Source organism: Punica granatum, chromosome 5 (genome assembly GCF_007655135.1).
Source record: "Punica granatum isolate Tunisia-2019 chromosome 5, ASM765513v2, whole genome shotgun sequence".
In the NCBI taxonomy this organism is placed as follows: Eukaryota; Viridiplantae; Streptophyta; class Magnoliopsida; order Myrtales; family Lythraceae; genus Punica; species Punica granatum.
Genome location: NC_045131.1, coordinates 10902586 through 10920444, shown reverse-complemented (window position 1 = coordinate 10920444; position 17859 = coordinate 10902586). Strand labels below are relative to the sequence as shown.

Below are 17859 nucleotides of genomic sequence, written 5' to 3'. Positions count from 1 at the left end.
GGTCAAATATTTCGTACCAGTGTGAAAAATTTTCACATTTAAATAACAACATTTAATATTTAATATACATAAGTAAAGGAGAATTGGTGCATTTAATGAGGTACATTAATAAAAATATAGTAATTTTAGCAATTAGAAATACAGTATTAAGTACTATAGTATTAAATATTATATCTAGAAATTTTAGTAATTAGAAATAGCACTCGGTGTAAGAATATAGCATTAAAATCTATCATTTGTCTTGGTGACCTAAAAACTTATTTTTTTATAAATTATAAAATTTTATAAAAGAATATAGTATGAAGTATCATAAATAATATTGGTGATTTAAAAACTAATTGAAATATTTTTAAGGCTTATTTTTTAAAAAATTATACAAAATTTTATTTTTATGAAAAACAACACGTTAGATTAAAGATTATTTACTAAAATAATATTTTATTAAAAATCAGGAATAAAATGAGTTAATAAAAATTTAAAAGTGGGCAAATCAACTATTAATTAAAAAACTAACTATTATATATAGTGAGGTAGAAATTGCATTAATGGACTGACATTTTAATTGGGATTATAGTATTAGATATCTTTAAAATTAATTTACATAGTTATATGGACAAAATTATATAATCAAAATAATAAAATCAGGGAATTATTTGAAAAATATTATTGCATTTAGCATTAAAAAGTAAAAATCGTGCATTGCACACTCACAGGCCATTAAACTAGTAATTATAGTATATAAGCATAAATATATTTGGACATGCACTATTTTAATTTTAATAATGTAAAGTTGATCCAATGTAATAAATAGTGGCATCATAGTAAATAAATAATGTTTGGATTAAATTAATAAATATATTTAAGGGTTTATTAATATATAGTATATAAGCATAAATATATTTGGACATGAAATATTTTAATTTTAATATATTCTCAAAACTTATGACAATTATAAAATTGTCCTTAAAACTTATGACATACTAATTTTTTACTGAATTGTAGAAATCATAACTTTGAAAAAGTTATATCACTGTTCCTTCTCTCCTATAATTGTAATATATGAATATATCACAATTTCTTAAGATATTTGGATATAATTATAAGATATTATATACTATAAAAAAAGAAAAATTCTTTATGAAAAGAAATTAGAGTAAAAATAACTAAAGTTTGAATTAGGTAAATATAATTATAGTTGTAGTAAAAATTCCATGTGACGCATGAGCCAAAAAACCTAGTTTATATAAGAGACAATGATAGTACCAAATTATTGCTCAATTTCGTGAGTTGTACGGATTTATGTTCATATATTTATATTTTGTACGAATAATAATTATCGCAATTTGAGATATTAATTTACTTATTAGTATTACTATTATTATTATTATTGAAAACAAAATTTCTAAAAAATCAACTTTCAAAAATAATTTTCAATATAGTTGCATGAGTACTTTTGAATATTTCAATTATAATTTTACAATCAATTTTCTTACTATGCCTTGTAAATTTATTTAATTTCTTTCACAATTTTAGTTTGTGTTATATATAATAAATTATTTTATATATTTTTATTCGTTTATATTATTTTTCAAATTTATGGAATCTTTCTTCTGGATAAATATTGTTATTATTCTATATAATATCATTTTTTTTTCAATTTATAAAATCTTCCTTTGTGGTTAAGAATCGTTATTATTCTATATAATGAGATATTATATATATATATATTTATATATGTATATTAACTATATTTTGTATATATACTTTTTTTATATATTTCTTATGGTTTTAGAATATATTAAAAGGTAATCATTTCTATAATTGATGTTTCTTATTTTTAATACGTTAAATTCTACTTTTCAATGTGCTCATACATATATATGTTTAGTTTTATGATAAATTATATATATGCTTCATTAATTTTCTTTAGAATATCAATAATTTTATATTAATTTCTATAAGTTAGGCTCAATTTTATAAATGTCAGTTGTCACATTAAGTTAATTATATATATATATATATTTATCACTTATATATAATTAAGATATTACAAAAAAATTTCTCTTAATTATATTTCGTAAGTGATTTAGGTACATTTAATTGCATTCACTAAATATTTTTAATTATTATTCTTTGTTTTTAAACTTTTTTCCATATCCTTTTAATTTTCTTTTAACCATTGTACAGTGAGTAGGAGATTTAAATACATTAATTGCATTTATTAAAATTTTTTAATTATTATCTTTGTTTTTTTAATTTTCTCTTTCCATATTTTTTAAATTTTCTTTTAAGCATTTATTATGCACCTAATCACATTTATTCAAGTTAATTTTAGTTATATATAGATTAGCCTTCAATTTATATAATATTCCTTATGGATGAAGATTGTTATTATTCTATATAATATCATTTTTTCAATTTATATAGTCTTCTTTTGTGGGTAAGGATTGTTACTGTTTTATATAATTTTATATAATGAGACATTATATATATTTGTATATCTGTATATTAACTCTATTTTGTATATATACTTTTATATATTTCTTATTGTTTTAGAATTATTAAAAGGTAATAATTTCTATGACTCACGATTTTTATTTTAACACATTAAATTTAACTTTCAATATGCATGTACATATATATATATATATAGTTTTTATAATGAACTAGGTGAATACTCGCGCGTTGCGCCAGAGTCCCGTTAATTAAAAATTATATTTACTACATATGGTATTATGAAAATAAGTACATTATTTAGAAATATTCTTTAAGTGAATTTTCTTAATGCATAAACAATGACGTGGCAAAGTGACGTGGCAAAGCGACAAAGCTCATTTTCTTAATTTTGATGATGCGGGGTGTGAGAATTCTGCTCAGACTTGATTTTCATATAGACTAGAAGAAAATCCGCAGGTTGCATGGGAAATGTTTCTAATTTTCTCAATTAAAATGATTGTGTTATAATGTTATATTGATAGTAATCATATTACATTGTTATAATTTAGTTTGTGTTGGGGAGTATTACTTTTATTCGGCTAGAGTGACAAAAAATAAGTTTAATATAGGTTGATTGCCCCTCCACGACCTTGTTTGATTCGAGTTGGAATCACATAATCTAAAATATATTTTAGAAAAGCAAAACAATTGGAAAATATATATTTGCATTGAAAAAAAAGGAAGAAACAAAATTTAAGAAATTAACTTAGAAAAATAAGATCTATTCGTAATATTTTATAACTTGCAGTTGGATATATATATATATATATATGATTAATATAGATTATAAAAAATAAAATCATAAGAAATAATATATGTTTGTATTCAATATTTAGTGGACAGTGCATATTCAAAATTTTATATATTTTTAAATTCCATACGTATCAAATCTCGATCTCTTGGATATGATGTCTACTGCAAAATAAATTTCCCTGAACTATACAATATCCAATAAGATAAAATATTCATCAATTCAAAATATTAAACATCAATATTTCAATATATTTATATAGTATTTCATTATTGTGAGAAAATTATTTGTGAAACAATTGAATATTAAAATAAGGAACTTTTGGATTCTTAATAAACAAAAATGCAATAATTCTATAAAAATAATAATTTTGGATAAAATAATAATAATAAATATTTATTATTTAATTATTCATACTATTTTTTTCCATGTGATATAGTTATTGATATCGTAACGAAAACCCTAATGAAAATATAAGTTATTGACCAACACTCCTAAGAAATATATAAAAAAATTGGATCATCTCTTGTATAAATTGTTCTTATGTAGGTAAAATGTCATTTCATTGTAGAGTAACATCTATAAGGTCAATCAAATTCCTCACCACCTGAATTTGAAGTGTAGCTCGGGGAGCTTCAAATACAGTGGAGAAAATTTTGCATGTGAAAATTCATCAAAAATATTTTTAAAAAAGAAAAAAATTATCCTCATTCGAGAACCTACCATTTATTCTTGTCAAACATAGTGGAGAAAATCCGCATGTGATAATTCATCACAAAAAAAGAAAAGAAGAAACGACCTTCATTCGAGAATATACCATTTATTGAATCTATAGGGTCCATCGAATCCCTTACCACTTGAATCTGGATTGGGACTTGGGGAGCTTCAATTATAGCGGAGAAAATCTGCACGTGACAATTCATTACAAAAGAGGAGAGGAAAAAAGAGAGAAGAAACGACATTCATTTGAGAAATTACCATTTGTTATTTGTTGAAGAACTCAAGTAGTATAAATACATATTTATAGTCCACTAAAGAGAGATGTCTAAAAATTTAATAAAAGGATTCTACCGAAAAAATTTAATAAAAAGGAAATATAATATTTAAAATAATACAATAATAAATATAGACTATATAATTCATATCGTAAATTATTATAATGCTCTTATTAGACTATATTCCATTATAAATAATCTATATAATGGCCGATGTATATACAATGTATATATTCCACTGCATATTTTTTTCCTTTGTATATATTTCGTTGAGCTATATACACATAATTTATATATTCTGTTATTACATAATTAATTAATCAAATTTAAAATAATCTATATAAGAATATTTCCTCCCTTTATAAGATTATAATAATTTCCTTAATGTAAATCGATGATGTGGCGAAGTGAGAGAGCTTCGTTTTTTATTTTTGATGATTTGGCAGAGTGAGAAGTTAGCTCGGGTTTTGTTTATATATATTATATGCTTCATTAATTTTCGTAAGAATATCAAAATTTTTATATCAATTTCTATAAGCTAGGCTCAATTTTATTAATGTCACGATAAGTTAATTGTTTATATACATTTATCACTTATATATAATTAAGAAATTGCAAAACAAATCACTTAATTGTATTTAATAAGAGATTTAGGTACATTTAATTGCATTTATTAAATATTTTGATTATTTTATTCTTTCTTTTTTTAATTTTTTTTCCATATTCTTTTAATTATTATATAGTGAATAGGAGATTTTTAAAATTTTTTTAATTATTATCTTTGTTTTTTAATTTTCGCTTTCCATATTTTTAAATTTTCTTTTAAGCATTTATTATGCACCCAAGTAAATTTTAGTTATATATAGATAAATGTTCTTTTTTGTGCAAAAATTTCGCACAAGAAGAATAATATTTTGTGTAAGAAAAAATCTTTTTGCACATTCATTTCTGTAGATGTATCAAGATCACAAGACATAATATTCTCTGCACGCCGAAGTCTCTTTTCTGTCATTTTCAAGATCAGAAAGTGAACCGACAGCCGCCATTTCCTCAAACAATATTTTGTATTAAGATGAAAAAAAAATTTTGAACGAAACTTTTAAATTAAATTGTGAAATTTTTTCAAACAACAATTTTTCATTTAGTACAGAAGGAATTCTCTTGTACGAAAGGTTGTTTCTTCTTGTGCAAAATTTTACACAAGAAAAACAACCATTGGTACAAACATTTCGCACTTGTATGAAATGTTGTTATATAAATGCGAAAACTTTTCGCACTTCGAGTAGCTGAACCATATAATATCTAGTTGGTGGACTGCCTTGTTAAGTAACAAGATTTTTAGGGTGCGTTTGGATTCAGAGTTAAAGTAACTTTGATTTTGATTTTGATTGTGGAAAATAACAAATGAGATGTGATTATAAATTTGACTTGGAAAATGTGTGTTTTTGTTGTGTAGTGTGTTGAGTTAAAGTTAAAGTTAAAATTTTTTACTTGGGAAATGTGTGTTTTTGTTGTGTAGTGTGTTGAGTTAAAGTTAAAGTTAAAGTTAAAAGAGTTAAATTCACTTTACCTCCCGACCTATAATGAAAGTTTGGGTTTGTCCCCTCACCTTCAGATTTTTGAAGAATGCCTCCCGACCTTACTGGAAAATAAGCAAAATGCCACCTCAATCAATTTTCGATCAAAATTCCAACAAAAAAAAGAGCACATCAACTTACACGTCAAAATAAAAGGGTAAAATTGTCTCACACCACTATTTCTTGCTTGTTCCTCGTAGTTTGTCCTGCACAGAGATAGCAACGCAGTGAGAATAATTAATTCTTAAATAACACACCAACAATTCCCCATTTTCTGCTACCCCGAAATGGAGCAAAAGTTGTTTGATCCATGTTTGGATTCAATAAGAAACGAAACTCGTGGGAAATAATAAAACTCCGGTGTCTGTCGGGTTTCGGAAAACAAAAACAATTGAATTGCGTAACGATTACATCAAATCGCAGATTGAAAGGGGGAAAATAGGACAAATTTAGCAAATTGAATAGGAAAATGGGTCGCCTCGGGGAGATGGGTCGCCGCTGTCTACACTGGAGCCTGGTAGGAGACCGTTGGGGAGAGAAGACCATCGTCGTCGGGAGATGGGTCACAGCTACTTGATATGTGAGTGGCATGTGCTTTTTTTATTGCCGGAATTTTGATCGGAAATTGATTGAGGGGGCATCTTGCTTATTTTTCGATAACGTCGGGAGGTGTTCTGCAAAAATTTAAAGGTCAGGGGGCAAACCCAAACTCTCCTTATAGGTTGGGAGGTAAAATACATTTAACTCAAGTTAAAATTAAGTATTTGGGAATCCAAACAAGGCATTATAATTTTACAACTTATTATTTTAATATAAATAAAAAATATATTAAATAAATAATAAATAATTTATTTTTAATATATTATTAATTTTTTTGTTAGAAACTTTTTAATTTCAATTTGACAAGACTCTTACTACATAATAAGTTATTTAACAAAATACGGAGGTGGTGTTTGGTTTCATAGTAGGATTTTAGAATTGTGATTTTGATTTTGATTTTGAGTGGTATAAATGGGGCCCACCCTTTGACTTTGTAAGAGTTATGTTGTTTTGTTGTGGGAAAAAGTAATATAAATGGGATCCACTCTTTGACTTTGTATGAGTTATTTTGTTTTGTAGTGGGTAGAATTAAGTTAGAATTGTGATTCTAAAATACAACTCTGAAACCAAACAGAGCCGAGTCTTGTTATTTTTTAGAGTATTCTTAAAATTATACTTATAAGACCCTAGCGACACTCTTTTTACAAATCCGAGCCATGCATTGGATGGTGCCATGCATGATGAGGCCAGGTTAAGCGACTTTTTTGAAGTTCTCACCAATCACAATGCGACAAATGACAGACTATCGTTGTGTCATGTCAATCCTAAAAGTCGAAGGTTCTTTTTGTTATGGAAGATTATTATTAGAGGCGGAAAAGTCGATAAATCCTACAAATCTAAGAGTGCTTCAGTCACGAAAACTGAAAAGTCCTCTATATAGTCTTTTTAACAAGGACACGAAATTCTTTCAAATATTACTAAGGGTGGAGAAATAAATACAGTGCAGTCATATATAGTCGGTCTATCATATATACTCTTTTTATCTAGTTGGATTATTTGGCTATAGCATGTAAAATCGTAAGGGTGGAGAAGATAGGGCAGCGAGGTCACATTTCACCTCGATATATATATGATCATGACTCATGAGAAATAACACAATAGCAACATACGGTAGCACATCATCAAAGTACGTAAAAAAAGAAATGTCGGAGGGCATAGTACGTGACTAATTCCAATTATAGCGGTTACCACCATATCTTGCCGGACAGGGTCAGCTGCCTCTGGCTGCGACTCATGTACTGTGGGTTTTCGGTGGTGGTTATTGCGGTTTGATTTTGATGTGTTTTACGTTTTACGTGTTCAATTGGTCGTTGCTGGTTCAATTGCAGCTGGAGAGTCTTCCACAAAAAGCTGCTGGTGTTTGGTGAGACAGTGGCACCTTGCAATTCAATTGGTATCAGAATACATTGTTTGATGTTGTACCTGTTTTGTCCTTTATCTTAATTGCGACGCATGCCTCTCTATAAGTTGAGGATGTTTGATATAGTAAAACTATGGATATATTTTTTCATTATTGCTTGTTGCTGCTTTTCTGGTTTAGTTTTCCATAGCACAGTCCTCCATTGAGGATGTTATACAATTCGGTGTTGTTCCTTGCTTCGTTGAGTTTCTACTAAGAGAAGTTTTCTGCAGCTTCGGTTTTTAGCCAACTGGGCATTACGTTTCTCTTTTTTGGATAAATGGTAGAGACTTTTCATTAAACAAAATGGATTTACATCAAGTGCCATTTATCCAACAAAACTACCAATAGAACTACCAAATAACATCAGCTAGCTATGAGCTATATCAAGAGGGTTAAACATGTGATTGGCTATGATAGAATTTACAATTTTGTGAGAGAGTCGAGGGTAAACACAGAGCTTTGCTTTCACATCTGCAAAAATCTTCCGAACTATAGCCTCTAGAGATAAGCTTTGCCTTTGGTAAATCATTGTGTTCCTCTCACGCCATATGCAGTATATGTAGTGAGTCTATAGAAGTTTTAAACAAATTACATCGAGTTTCTTGCCCCGAAGAGAAGAAATCCAACAAAATTCCGTATTCCAACTCACCAAATTACGGTGTTGGCCAACTCGAGCTAACAAACTTATCCAAATTTCCTGGGTGATTGGACATTCAAAAAAGAGATGTTCGCGAGTTTCTCACTGTGTGTTGCAGAATTCGCATTCAACTGACGTAATCTGAATCCCCCATGTTGATAGTCGGTCCTTTGTAGCTAATCTATTATGAACACAGAGCCAACTGATGAAAGAAGATTGCGGGAGCTGTCCATCGAACCAAATCGCATTACTCCATTCCAATGTTGGGCTTCTGACTCGTAAACACTTCCAGGCATTAGCAGTGGAGAATTGCCCAGATTTGTGGGGGGGTCCATAAGACTATATCATGGTTGGAAAGATCAAGAGCTGCAGCTAGGTCCTGGATCAAAGCGGCTTGTGGGTCCGAGCTCCGCGGCCAGTGCCATTGTCCTTGCGAAAGAACTGCGCTAACTTTTGCATGTTCACTGAGGGTAGGGAAACATTGTAGTCCTCGACAACAAAATTTAATCAATGGGCCAACTGGTAACCAAGCATCATACCAAAAAGATATAGTAATACCTGAACCAACTCTGCAGCTAGTATAAGGGGAAATCAGTGCTCTCAGCTGCATTAGCTTCCTCCAATTCCAAGAGCAGTCTCCAGGAATCCGTAAAGACCAAATACTGCGACTCTTTGTAAGGTATTTAGTAGTCCAAGCCACCCAGAGAGACCCCGAACTCAGAAGAAGGGACCATAAATTCTTCAACACACATACCTTGTTCCACAAAGTTAGATCCCCGATGCCAAGTCCTCCCTCGCCTTTTGGAAGGCAGACGGTTTCCCAACTGACCTTGCCTCCATCGGCGTGTTTGTCAATACCCTTCCACAGAAAAGATAGACATTTTTGTTTCACAAGTTTTATAACTTGTTTTGGGAGAATAAAGTGGCAACACCAGTAGTTGGCCATACTGAAGAGAACGGAGTTAATCAACTGTACCCTACCTGCATAAGATAGGTGCTTCACAGACCAGCTCTTAATTTGTTTCACAATTCTCTCTGTTAGAGCCTCACAGTTCTTAGAAGAGAATTTCCTAGAGACAAGAGGAAGGCCTAGGTAACGCACAGGAAGAGTACCATGCTTAAATCCAGAACAAGTCATCAATTCAGAGATAGAATCCCCATTAATGCCTACCATAAAAATCTCAAATTTGTCAGGGTTCAACTTCAGACCAGACCAATGATAAAAGGTATTCAACACATCAAGAATAGCAATGATGGACTCCTTTCAACCATTTGTGAATAAGAGCAAATCATCCGCAAAACATAAATGGGTTAATTGGAGTGACTTACACCTAGGATGAAACCCGATTCTTCCTTCAGCTGCAGCTGAGTCCATGAGATGTGAGAACACCTCCATGGCAATGACAAATAGATATGGGGAGAGCGAGTCTCCTTGTCTCACTCCACGCTGACTTGGAAAATATCCAGCTAAAGACCCATTGATAGCTACTAAAAAATGGGGCGAGGTGATGCAGCTTTTGATCCACCGAAAAAATGTAGGTGGGAATCCCAGAGCTTCCAGAGTGTTTAGAATGAAATCCCAGCTTAAGGAAACAAAGGCCTTCATGAGGTCAATCCTGATAGCACAACGGAGACATACTCCTTGCCTGTGATAGTTTCTCACAAGTTCATGAGCAAGCAATACATTATCCGAGATTTTTCTACCTTGAACAAAGGCCGTCTGATTCAAGCTAATAATATCCGGGAGCACTCCCTTCAATCTATTTGCAAGCACCTTAGAAATACATTTGTAGACTACATTGCAACAGGATATAGGTCGGAAATCCCTCATGCAGTCAGCTTTTTCTTTCTTTGGGACAAGGGCTATGATAGTTGAATTTACCTCTCTTCGAAGCTCTCCGTAAGAGAAGAAGTGCTGCACAGCTCGAATGAAGTCCCTCTGAACAACTTGCCAGGCATGCTTATAAAAAAATGCGGTGAAACCATCTGGCCCCGGAGACTTGTCTTTCCCCATCGAGAATAAGGCCGTTTTGATCTCTTCCTCTGCAATGGGTGACATGAGCATCTGGAGTTTAGAGTGGGGAACCTTCTTTTTGAGGATGGAAGAAAGTTGAGAGGTCGAGACCCCTCTGATACAGTCATCCTTTCTCCCTAGGAGACCCTAATAGTAGTTAATTGCTTCGTCTTTGATTTCCTGGACTCCTTCTAATTTGACACCTGAGGCAGAGAATAGGGCTCGAATGGTGGATCTTGCATTTCTGCCTTTTACTGTCTTGTGAAAGAAAGAAGTGTTTTGATCTCTCGCTTTTAGCCATGCTACTTTGGATTTTTGCTTCAGGAACTTCTCCACTCTGTCGGTTGCTTCCAGCAGCTTAACCTGTAGGTCCACCTCCTTCTTGATAGAGTTTAGAGATACACAATCATTTTCTAGCAGAGAAGATTGAACCTGTGCGAGTTTATGTTGCAAAACAGTGACCTGAGTGTGCACAGTCCCAAACTTGGTTATGTTGAACTCCTTTAGATGCATCTTGAGATCCCTCAACTTTTTATATAGCACGGCCATTGGAGTACCATGTTGTGTCTTTGACCAAACTCTTTCAATTAGCGCCATATAATCCGGATGTTCAGTCCAGAAATGAAAGAATTTAAAAGGCTTAGGACCAACATTCTCCTTTTCTCCAAATTTCAACACAGCAGGGCAGTGGTCAGAGAAATCAGGAGGAAGGAACTCGACAGTGGAAGGTTACTCACTCAGTACCCACTTTTCATTAATCAAGACTCTATCAATCTTCCTTGCTTGGAATCCCTCTTGCCGTTTGTTGCTCCACATATAGTAACAACCTATGGAGGTGTGGTCTGTGAGCTCAGTTGAGTTCAAGAAGTCGGCAAAGTCCCGCATGCTTTGGTCGATAACAACCTCCCTTCCCACTGCTTTCACCTCTTGGATATCTTTGATTGCATTAAAATCCCCTATCAACACCCAGCTGTGACTAATGTTTCTAGCCAGGGCCTGTAAATCACGCTATAACAACTTCTCTCCAACATATCATTAAAAGCATACACAAAAGTAACTGCCAACCAGCCAACTTCTTTAGGCACATTGAGCAAAAGATGAATGAATTGGTTGGATTTGCTAAGTATTTGCACTTGCAAATCCTCTCGCACCAATATCCACGGTCTACCATTGCTAGCAAACTAATAATTATCAACTAAATACCAGCCCTTCCATTTATCAACAATTTTTTTACAGTTATCTCCTTAACTCGCGTTTCAATGATTGCAAAGACCCCTAGATCATAATCCTGTACAAACTTATATCTCATTTTCTGTTTATGAGGGTCATTTAGCCCTCTAACGTTCCAAGAAGCTACAATCATAAGAGTACCTTAGGGGCCTTACTCCCTTTGCCTGACCTTGACTTTCTCATTCCCTGTAACTTCAAGACCGCCTGAGCTACACCTTTCGAAGCACTTCGTGATTGTCGTTGTCCTCCCAACTGAACAACCTTCTCCTTATTAGAGTTTTCCCCTTCATCAGCCGAACTGAATTGACTTCCGTGATTGTCCTCTTCTTCCTCGAGATCAGCTACGACTTCTTCTGTAAAAAGGGCCTTTTTCCTGTTTCTGATTGAATCTGCAGACAAACCATCTCGAGACTTAACCATTGTTCCAGAGAAGGAAACTGTGTGGGCAGCAGTGGCAGGGGTTGCAGCAGCAGCTCGAGACTCCTCCTCAGTTATTGGGTTGGGTGCAACACATTTAGGCTTGTCTTCTACTTCTTTGCGGTGCACCTCAGCAAGGTGAGCAGCAGGGGCAGCTGCTAGTGCTACCTCAATAGTGTTGTTGCATCGGTGACCAAACACTTTACATCGGTCACATTTGTCCGGCATCCAAGGGATATCCACAAGAACCTCCACTATATAGCCATTACCCAAATCAACAGATAGAAATTGTGGAATTTCGTTTTCCACCTCAACTTCTACACATACCTTTGCATAGTCCAACCTTGAGCGAATGGCAGTGGCTCTATCCATGTATAAGGGCTTGCCAATTGCACTTGCAATGTAGCTGATACCTTTGGGATGAAAGTATTGAAGAGGAATCTTGCGGAGTTGGACCCAGATTGGCATCCTCTTCATGTCAAGATCCTCCTCGGTGAACTAAGGACTCCATTTCTGCAGAATTAGGGACTTTCTCTCCACATGCCATGGCCCCGTTTCCAGGACCCAGGTCATCATTTCTTCGGTCGGGAATTGGAAGATAAACAGCTGACCCATTGTACTCACTGTGACTCTCCCTTGCTTCCCCCATAACCCATTCACAATCGCTGTTACCTTCCCAAAGTCGGGAGCCTTGCCCATGAACCTTCCGACTAGAGTATAGCACCATTGATCGACCCCTAACTGCAGGAACTCCGAAGGGGGCTTCACATTTTTGTGCTCGACGCCTTCGAAGAATTCTAGGTTTTGATTGACTTTAGGAAAGACCTTCTTCCAGTTCAGAGGACCTTTGAGAGTTGATTTCTCACCTGAGATGAGTTTCGAGCGAGATTGATTGGCATTCTCGGACGCTAGCGAGGCTGTTTCCGACATTGCCCCGCCTGGAGCAGCCATCCCGCTGGCCATACGGCGCCAGAAACCTACCAGAGAGAGGAGGGAAGCATTGATCCAACGGATGAGATGAGAGAAGAAGAATCACGTGCGCGATTCCGGCCTCACGTGCATGCTAGCCTGCTAGCAAGCATTGAGAGCGAATCCGTACACTTTGACAATGAACAGATTTGGATCAATACACTTTGACAATGAACAGATTTGAATCCGTACAGTTTGACAATGAACAGATTTGAATCCGTACATTTCTCATCAGTCGTAAAGAGCTTGTAATACTAGGGACATGTGACTATGTGGCTCGAAGCAACACGGGCTCTCGCAAACATTGACGTCCGACACATATGAGAATCCTAAGGTTGTAATTGCTTCTAGGGCAGTCCCGGTACTTGTGAAGCCACTGGCCTCACCAAGTGATGATGTTCAAAGAGCAGGTATATATGTCTGGAACTTTGAAATTTTAGGCTTCGTGTATTGTCTTACATGATGTTTACTGCATAGTGTATGCTAATTTCTTTGTTTTGTCTCTCTGCTCAAACTTGTAGGCTACGTGGGCATTGAGAAATATTGCTGGTGATTCGCCTAAGTACCATGATCTAGTACTAGATCACTGGGCCTTCATTTTTTTGCTTGCCTAGTTGAATAAGCATGCGGTGCATTCGATGTTCAGGACACCCACATGGACTCTCTCAAACTTCAATAGAGGAAAGACACGGCCTCCATTTGAACGGGTTGCTGTTATGACATTCTATTTCAAGTGCGAGCATCTTCCTCATTATATTTTCTCTGCACTACTAAATGCTATTACTTATGCGCCGATGAGGCCGACACTCCCAGCGCACTGGAAGTCTTCTGCATTCAAATGATGAGGAAGTAGCAACAGATGCCTGTTTGGTGCTTTCATATCTTTCTGATGGTGCAAATGATAACATCCAAGCCGCTATTGTTGAGGGTGTACCTCGATACGTTTTGCTCCTTGCATGCCCCGATGCTAAAGATCTGCAGATTTCTGGCATTTTATCATTCTCTCGTGCTAATTTATGTGTTTCTCATCCAGCCATCCTTTTTCTTCTGTTCTCATTCCTGCGCTTCACAGGGTAGTAAATATTGTTACTGGAGAAAGGAGATGATGTCCAGACCCAGGGTATGCTACTGTACAAGGCATTCTCCGTATTTCAAACTTTTATTTTCCATCATCTGTGTTCGATTTTTAATGATAATGACAGGAGTGTTCTCTTGGCTGTCAGTGTAATCAATAATGGTGCATCGACAAGCCTGTTGACGCATATGATGAGGAGATCATCAAGATAGAAGCATGTTGGACCATCTCAAATATCACTGCTTGGAAATAGGGACCAGATACAGGTAAATTGGCAAAGTCCTCGGCTATAGCTTCTCGTAGTTTACCATCGCCAATATTTAGAGATCTTGCCAATTTGAGTTTCTAGATCTCCCAAATACATGATTAGAAAATCTCTCACGTATTAAGCTGAATGTGCATGCGTGGTACTTGTGTCATGTTGCATCACATCAGGTTATATGACATGACTGACTGGGTGGTGGTGCTTTGTTCATCGAATCTTGTATATATGCCAATTGTCCATTCTCTTATTTATAAATGTGTGTGTCCATTTTCAGCTGTTGAAAGCTGTCTCACTTATCGTCTTTAACGAGGTGTAGGCTGTGATAGAAGCCGGTCTGATTGGACCTCTTGTTAATCTACTCCAAAATGCGGAGATAGATATCAAGAAGAAGGATGCATATGGGCAATACTGAATGCTACCCGTGGAGGCAGTCACGATCAAATAAAGTACGTGTTATGTCTTCAATTCTAAGTAGAGTTCCCTTGAGCTTCCTTTCTCAATGTCAACTTTTTTTCCTCTTGGTGGTAGGTTTCTGGTGAGGTGAGGATGTAAAACCGCTCTGCGACCTCCTCATATGCCCTGATCGGAGGATTGTGACCGTCTGCATAGAGGGTCTGGAAAACATCATAAATAGTGGGGAGGCAGAGAAGGCCATGGGAAGTACCGGAGATGTCAATATTTATGCCCAGATGATTGATGACGCAGGGGGCCTAGAGAAGATCGAGAATCTGCAGAGTCATGACAGCAACGAGATCTATGAAAAGGCGGTGAAGATTCTCTTAGACTTATTGTGGTTGGAGAAAGAGGATGAGACTTTGCGTATCCTCTTCAAAGGACATCGATACCGTTGAACCAGCTGGTCCAATGTACTTCTAGTGAGATACCTTAAGACAGATCTAGAGTTCAGCATTGGCTTCAAACTAAAGAATTAGGAAAGGCAATGGTTCCCTTCAACAAGCAATGACTGATAAGGTTGCTGCATATGAAACTGCAGGATTACGAGTAACTGCTGGGGTAAACTCTCGCACTGTGGACATTGGGATTGTTTAGGGGAGGGTCAAAGTCAGGTCTGGGTCATGGTCAGGTCCTGCACGTCCTTCTGTTATTGCTTTGGTCCTGCCATTGCTGTAGTTGCTGCTGATTATTCTTTAGCCTCGGTTTTCCAGGGGCAAAGACCATATTTATCAGCATTCTAGAGCGGCTTTATCTTTCTGATATTTTTCCAATTGGAAGTTGTTACATTTCTATTCAGTTCTTTCCTTTTCCAAGGGCGTGAAATGCTCGAACAGCCTTAGAATGAATGCAAAAATGAATTCACAGAGATTTTTGTTAAGATTACGTTTAAGATTTTTTTATATAAATTGTTAGTTGTTTGCTGGAGGTAAGAACAGCTGAGAATTGAGTTGTATCATTATAACCTTGATGAGATCTTGCACCTGCTAGACTAGAGAATTGACCTTGTCATAACTAGCCGGTTGAACCCTGTTGGCCTTCGCATGCCTGAACATGGCCAGTGCCAGTGCCAGTGGTGCTCTGGGTCTTTGCACCAAGCGTGGTTCGGAAGTTTCATGAGCCATGACGGATTGTAATTGTAATATTTACTTTGCTGGGACATGAGGAATTGCCATGACAATAGGTAGGCAGGCAAGGCAATTATGATAACGGATAGATCCGAAACAGAGGATGTGTTACCAAATGAAGGTGTGCGGATATCTGCAGACCGAACATACATGCCCAATTCTTTTGAACTGCACAGGAGACTCATTTAGTCCCATTTCTTACCGGAGAAGGTTCTCTTGAACCAAAATCTTGTCCTTCATGATCAACCTGTGTCCACCATGTCGATGGTCTGAGCCCGCGAAAGGCAGTCGTGGGACCAAAAACCTATAGAAAACGGTCAATAATTGATTGAATGAAATTATGGACCCATTTTGAATAAGGAAAGCAGTTCCAATAGTATTGTATATCTCCGTCAGGTCCCTATATAAAATTAATCCCATTAGATTCTTCTTCTTAATTAGTGCTGTTTAATTCTTAATTCGCAATCAATCGGACAACAATCAGTGACTATTTAATGCTGAAACCGGTGATGATTCATGTTCGAGACTGAGACGCAAGTGCGATTCTGTGTCCAGCAGAATCTTTGGTTCCTTGGAACATTAGACATCGTCAAATGCCGATTCCATGAGTAAGAAATAAGAATACTACCCAAACATGATATTCTTCACTACATATACACATTCCCTCAAAGCCATTAGTTTCTACCTAGTATCCACCCTTCTCAAACATACAATATTTCCAGCACACAAAATTCTATAGTAGCTACGAATCAAGAGAGATGTCGTCTGAGCAGGCCGACGCACGCGATCAAGAGAGTGGCAACCACTCAAACAGCACAAGAGTAGATCCGGAAGAGAGCATGCCAACCAGGTGCAGTTCTTGGAAAGTGATGGTAAAGAGGGCGCTTTTCAGATCAGGTCGCCGAAGCGTCAGTAGGAGGAAGAGTTACAGTGATGCCGCAAATTCACTGCCGAGCAGGCTGAGCAAGGTCTCCTTGGCTGATGACCAGTAGGCCGAGGAGTACAATGGAATCTGATCCGGTTGTTATTGTAGCCATTAGGGTGTAAAAGTATTGAAAGTTCTAGTCTTATTGTAGATAGTTTGATGGTGTGTAACAATAAATGTACAGCAAAAATTACTCCTGGTACAGATAACTCCTAGAACCATGTACATTTGATGTGCTTTATAGATTTTTTAGACAAGGGCAATGTATCGGCCGATTGAAAAAAAAAAAATTGTTAACAAATTATCCCGTCCTATCCTGTTGATAAAGCGTACTCTGTTGATCGATAAACAGTCCCCCTAATGCGTCCGACCATATGCACCATCAGATAATAACTCTAAATTGGCGTGCCCAGTTCCAATTGAAGTATCTGAAGGATACGACAAATTATATAAGACGTCCTCGTTGATGAATTATACGGATATCTCCAACCAAATGTTTAACCATAAAATTATACCCTTCTTTTTAAGCAAAATTTAAAGAAAATAGATAAAAGGAAATGAAAAATTATTGCTATTTTTCATTTAAATGTTAAAGAATTAATCACAGACTATAATATTGCCAATTACGAGATGTAGTGCATTTATTAACTGCACTATCAATGGGTGGAATCTACTTGCATACAGGGGTTTCAAATTTACCTGCAATATCTCATCGTTAGAGCCAAATTGACGGTAGAAATTAGTCTCAATTAATAGGCAACATATTATGTTTCGATGAAATGAAAAAAAAAAACCTTGGCATTTTGATGGATAAATTTCAAAAACAATTTCCCAAAAAAAAAAAGGAAGAAGAAGGGAAACCTTTCGTTACCTTATCCTATGAGACATGTTCTCCACACGCAACATAATCTTGTATCTCCTCTTCC

The 17859-nt window shown here is 35.3% G+C and overlaps 1 long non-coding RNA gene across 1 annotated transcript; it reads left to right on the top strand.

The window, feature by feature from the left end:
* Positions 1 to 13293: 13293 nt before the first annotated feature.
* Positions 13294 to 15761, top strand: LOC116208524. Its single transcript, XR_004157090.1, has 5 exons — positions 13294 to 13498; positions 13610 to 14208; positions 14312 to 14429; positions 14745 to 14874; positions 14957 to 15761. It is a non-coding gene; the product is annotated as an uncharacterized LOC116208524 (long non-coding RNA).
* Positions 15762 to 17859: the final 2098 nt, after the last annotated feature.